Below are 6000 nucleotides of genomic sequence, written 5' to 3'. Positions count from 1 at the left end.
CCCTGCTTGTGTGGCAGACAATTTTCCCCATTCTCTCTACTTTGGTTACATTCGACATAACACCCAATCTTTTATTTAATTTTATTGAATCACCATGAGATAGTTACAAGCTTTCATGTTTGGGTTACAATCACACAATGATCAAACACCCATCCCTCCACCAGAGCACATTCTCCACCACTGATATCCCGGGTATACCCCCCCTTTCCCACCCTCCCCCTGCCTCTAAGGCAGACAATATTTCCCATACTCTCTCTCTACTTTTGGGCATTATGGCTTGCAACACAGACACTGAGAGTTCATCATGTTTGGTCCATTATCTACTTTCGGTATGCATCTCCCATCCCAACTGGTTCCTTCAGCCATCATTTTCTTAGTGATTCCTTCTCTATTCCATCTGCCTTCTCCCCTCCTCTCAGGAAGCAGGCTTCCAGCTATGGGGCAATTCCCCTGGCCCTTGTATCTACTGTCCTTGGGCGTCAGCCTCATGTTAACACCCAATCTTATTGGGAATATTTCCTCGGTCAAAAGGCTCAGAGTCCATGATGCCATTCCAGAATGGTGGAATTTTTATACTTTTAAAAAATGATTCTTGCTTTGTATCTAGAAACATAAATACATATTACAACTCAACAATGAAAAGACAATCCAAATCTCACAATGAATGAAGGATCAGACTAGCCATTCCTCTATAGAGGACACACAATGGTCAGTAAACACATGGAAAGATGCTCAACATCATGAGGGAATTGGGGGGATCATTAACAGAATCGTCAGGAAACCACTAGTTTGGGGGAAATGCAAACTGGAACTTCAGCAAGAACTCCTTCAGACTCTCTACAATAACTATGATTTCTTCAAAGAGAACAAGTGTTGATGAAGACGGAATTTGTACACTCTGCTGATCAGAATGAAAAACGGCTTAGCTTCTTTGGAAAAGAAGTCTTCCAGTTCCTAAAAAAGTCAAACAGAGTTAAGAAAGAGCTTCTTTAAGTGTTTTTCATTCTAACCCCCTTTTAGCCCCAGAAATGAAACATGGGTGTGTGTAACTGAAAACATCTCAGAGTCATAATGTGGTTGGTTTTGAATTGCATTTCAGTCCCTGAACATTCAGAAACCTTCTCCTGTTCCCACTGCTTTCTGCAACCCCCATGTTCAGTTATACAACCCCATATGGAGTCACAACCCACAGTGTAAGAAGCTAGCAGTTCACATATGACTTGGCATGTCCATCTCTATGCATGTAACCAAGAGGCATGAAAATGCAAATTCACAAACACAGAAATATATAAAGCAATGCTCGTTATTTGTAAAAGTTGGAAATCAGGAGCAACACCAATGTACATCAGCTACTGAATGGGTAAGTAAAGGGTCATGTTTGTTTTTATCCAAATACTGAGCTATTGTTCAGCATTATAAAAGGAATAAAGTACTTTTATATGTTACCGCATGAATAAATAATGAAAATACTATGCTCAGTGGAAGAAACCAGGTACAAGAGACTATTCCATTGATATGAAATATCCAGAATAGGTGTATATGGAAACAGACAGCATCATCAGTTGCTCATCACGTGGAGAGTGCCAGAGGAGTGGAGGAAAATAATGAGTGACAACACAGATACAGGATTTCAGTCGAAAAGATGAAAATATTCTAACATTGATGATGGCAAATGCAGAACTGAATATACGAACAGCCGCTAAATCAGGCACACTAAAAGGATGAATTTCATGGTCTATAAATTATGCCTCAGTAAGTGTGTAGGGTTGTTTTTGTTTGGGAGAATCTGTAGTTCATTGCCGCTCTGCTGTGAATAGGGTTGGGATTTGGAGGGCAATGTGGTATTGTCAATGGTTAAAGTATGAGTTTTGGAATCACTCTCCCCTAGGCTCCAAAACTGCGTTTACCTTCTTTTTGTCTATAGAACTTAACCCTGTAAATCTTAATTGTGTCATGCAGAAGATACTTGTGATCATATGGTCCTGTGTCTTGTGCTGATTGAATATAGCTAGTGCATTGGGATGGAAATAAAGCACAATGGGTAAGATTTGGGGTTGAGCTTGAACATTGCACGTGGTCCCGTAGGTACCATTGGAGGTGATCCCGAACCCAGAGCCAGTAGTAAGCCCTGAGCAGCCCCTCCTACAACATTATTGGTGCAGATAAAGGTTGATCATAGAACCTGACACCCATAAGTATTGGGAAGTCAGTTGGTTACTGTTTTCTTTATCTTAGGTATTTCCATCCATGTCTCAACTTATGTGCTAGTTCTTGCTCTAATGTAACCTGGGCACGTCTACTTATGAAGTCAGTGAGGTATTCAGTTCTATCTTCTAACTTTATTCCTTTCCTTTGTTTCCTCAGCGTGGGAATCATGAATATCAGCATTGTACTCTTGTCACCACCAACTTAATAAAAAGAAGAGAGAACTAAATTCAACTAGTTTGGGGATGCAAGTAGTTTGGCAATAGAAGGAAGTTTGGAGCCCTCTTTACCAGGCTTGCAAATGACTCTGTCAGGCATGGGGTGAGAGATTATTTTTTTAGGCACCACTGTAGAGCAGAGGTTCTATCCAATTACAGGGTTGTCCAGTGTCCAATATTCTGTCTTCCCACACGGGCCACGACAGGTGATTTAGGGAAGGCCATAAAACCCATTAGCATATTGATGTTCTACTCGTGTACCGGGGGACACATATTACCATCCCAAGCCCATCTGGTCAGCCACACGTGCCCTGAATATTCCGCATTAGTGTTCTCAAGGTAGCATATATATTTAAACAAATTAATCTTACTTCCTCTAAGAGGTTTACCTGTTGTCCTTCTCCATCTGTTAGCTACTGCATTGGTTCCATATTGTCATTTCTGTCCTGATTGCTTTATGCTTATTGTCATTTAAAAGTGTTGCATAATCAAATACTTATAGAGGACCAACCACATGCCAGGAATGGTTGTGAGACATTGGAGAGAAAGGAAAATCGGGATTGGTTTCTTTCTGAGAGCTTGAGGTCTACTAGAGTACATTTGTTCTTCTGTATTAAAATTGACCCCTCTCAATAAGTTAAGTTACCCTTCTTGCGGGCTGGGGTGATAGCACAGCGGGTAGGGCATTTGCCTTGCACGCAGCCGACCCGGGTTCGATTCCTCCATCCCTCTCGGAGAGCCCGGCAAGCTACCGAGAGTATCCCGCCCACACAGCAGAGCCTGGCAAGCTCCCTGTGGCGTATTGATATGCCAAAAACAGTAACAACAAGTCTCACAATGGAGACGTTACTGGTGCCCACTCGAGCAAATCAATGAACAACAGGAAGACAGTGCTACAGTGCTACCCTTCTTGGGGCTGGTGAGATAGTACAGTGGGTATTATCTCACAGAACAGAAAACCAAAATGAAACAAAGTTCTCCCCTCCCAGACAGACATACCCGGTAGGGGATAAATGCTGAAACAGTGCACAAGAATGATACATTTTATAAATTCGTTTTATAGTTTGGGGGCCACATACCTAGCGCTCAGGGTTTACTCCTGGCTATGCACTCAGGAGTCACTCTTGACAGCCTTGGGAGACTATATAGGGTGCCAGGAATCAAACCTGGGTGGGCCATGTGCAAGGCAACCCCCCACCCCCCCCCCCTGTACTATAGCTCCAGCCCAAGAGTGGAACCTTTTATTCATTTTTTTCTTTTTAAATTTTTTTTTTATTGAATCACCATGAAAAAAGTTACAAAGCTTTCAGGTTCAAGTCTCAGTCACTCAATGATCAGACCCCCATCCCTTCACCAGTGCACATGTTCCACCACCAAGAACCCCAGTATAACCCCCTCCCACCCCCCCACCTGTGTGGCTAATGATCTTCACTTTATTCTCTCTATACTTTGAAAACATTCAATATTTCAACAGAAAACTATTATTACTTAGAATTTCCCCCCAACAATCAAACCTGCTGAAGAGGCATCATTTGATCATTTGTTTTCCATTGCTGAGAATGAAGAGTAAATGAGCTCACATAGCTGCTGTTGCCGGTTTTGGATTTCTGATATTTTAGCTCAGTTCACAGTTTCGTGTGTGGCTGCTCCGATTCTTGTCTGGACGGAGAGCGTGCCGGTAACACCCCCATCCCAAGATCTCCTGCGTGTCACGTCACTGCAAGCTTGTACCTCTGGGTAGTGGGTTCTAGAAGGTGGCGGTCACCACGTGGCTGCCGCTGCCACCACCCCAGCCGAAAGTAAAGGTCGAGAGAGAAAAAACCTTTCCCCTCCTGGGGCGGCATGGGGTTGTAGCTCAGCTCCCAGTCTAGATGCATTTCTATAAGAAGCCGCTGGGTGCCAAAAGTGGTTAGTAGGCCTCCAGGATCATAGTCTTTAAGGAGCAGAGGAGCCATTTCGTGTACAGCTGCTCCATATCTCGTCTGGGCGGAGAGCGTGCCGGTAACACTCTCCTGAATGGAACCTTTTAAAGCTCAGCTAGACCACAACAGAGTGATTGCATTGTCACAAAACCTGCACTTATATTTCACTGGCTAGAATTAAGTCTTGGCGACTTGTCTAAGGAAGTGGGAATAGTTGTTCACTTAATGGAGCGACAACTTGTCAAGATATAAACCATGGTTGTGATCCTATGAAAGAGGGGGATGGTGACTTTTGGAATCAATGAGCAGCTGTGGGGGATCAAATGCTTTCATATTTGTGTTTATGAGCATCTTTGGTGGCCTCCAAAGCTTCCTTAGGGCACCATGTGGGGGGTTGGGCCCAGATGGTAAAGCTACAAAGTGAAAGGGGACAGCTTTAGGTGAAGTTGCATTTGAAATCCTGACATCCAAATTTGTTCATTGACTTAACAGTAAGTGAATGCTGGAGATGTTATTTGAGAAAATACTGTTTTATAAGAATAATAAGGTGTTGGGACTGGGGCAGTAGCACAGCGGGTAGGGCGTTTGCCTTGCACGCGGCTGATCCGGGTTCAATTCCCAGCATCCCATATGGTCCCCCAAGCACCGCCAGGAGTAATTCCTGAGCTCAGAGCCAGGAGTAACCACTGAGCACCGCTGTGTGTGACCCAAAAAGAAGAAAAAAAAAAAAGAATAATAAGATGTTTGTAAATCACAGTGTTTTTTTTTTAAAAAAATTATTAATTAAAAAAGAATAAGAAGGCCACAAAATTGCTTGAAGACAAAAATCACCAATAATTTGTTCCTTTTTGTTATTCAAGGAATAACATGTAAGGAGAGAAACAAATGCCCAGGGAAACCATAGCTGAAAAGAAATGACTGGAGTCAGTCTTTCAAGTGCCAGGTGACGGGTCTAACAAGGCAGCGCTGGGCACAGAGGTGGCAGAGGCATGGCCTGTGGCAGAGGAGCAAGAGACCAAGGCCTAGTGCCAAGTCAAAGCTACCCGGCATCATCCCAAGAGTAGGGCCTTCTTTTCATCACTGTTTCCAAGACCAGAGAAAGAACGTTCCCCACAATTGAGCATTACTTGTAAAGAGTTCCTAGTCCTCGTTCATTCACTTCACCCCGTTCGTTCATTTCCCCCTAAAACTCCCGAGCACTTAAACTGCCTCTCAACATCCCTGCTCACTCCAGAGTGCTCTATTTTTTTTAGCTTTTTGGGTGACACCCGGCGATGCACAGGGGTCACTCCTAGCTCTGCACTCAGGAATCACCCTGGAATTGCTCAGGGGCCCATATGGGATGCTGGGAATCGAACCCGGGTCAACCGGTGCAAGGTAAACGCCCTACCCGCTGTGCTATTGCTCCAGCCCCCAGAGCGCTCCTTTTATTGGGGGAGTTGCTCAAGTTCAGAGGCGGAAAGAGCCCATTTGGATGTTGAGTTCATCCTCCCACGATTGCAAAGGCGCAGAGAGCACCCCAGGAAGCAGCCCCCCATCCCCTCTTCCCACCCACCCTCCCCCCGCCCGGCCCAGCCCCAGAGGCTTTGGAAGCGAAACCGCGAAGGCGGCGGAACGCGCGCGTCCGGGGCCCGGGGGCGGCGGAACCTCGCACG

Source organism: Sorex araneus, chromosome 11 (assembly GCF_027595985.1).
Source record: "Sorex araneus isolate mSorAra2 chromosome 11, mSorAra2.pri, whole genome shotgun sequence".
Taxonomy (NCBI): Eukaryota; Metazoa; Chordata; class Mammalia; order Eulipotyphla; family Soricidae; genus Sorex; species Sorex araneus.
Note: the sequence above shows the minus strand (reverse complement) of the source record.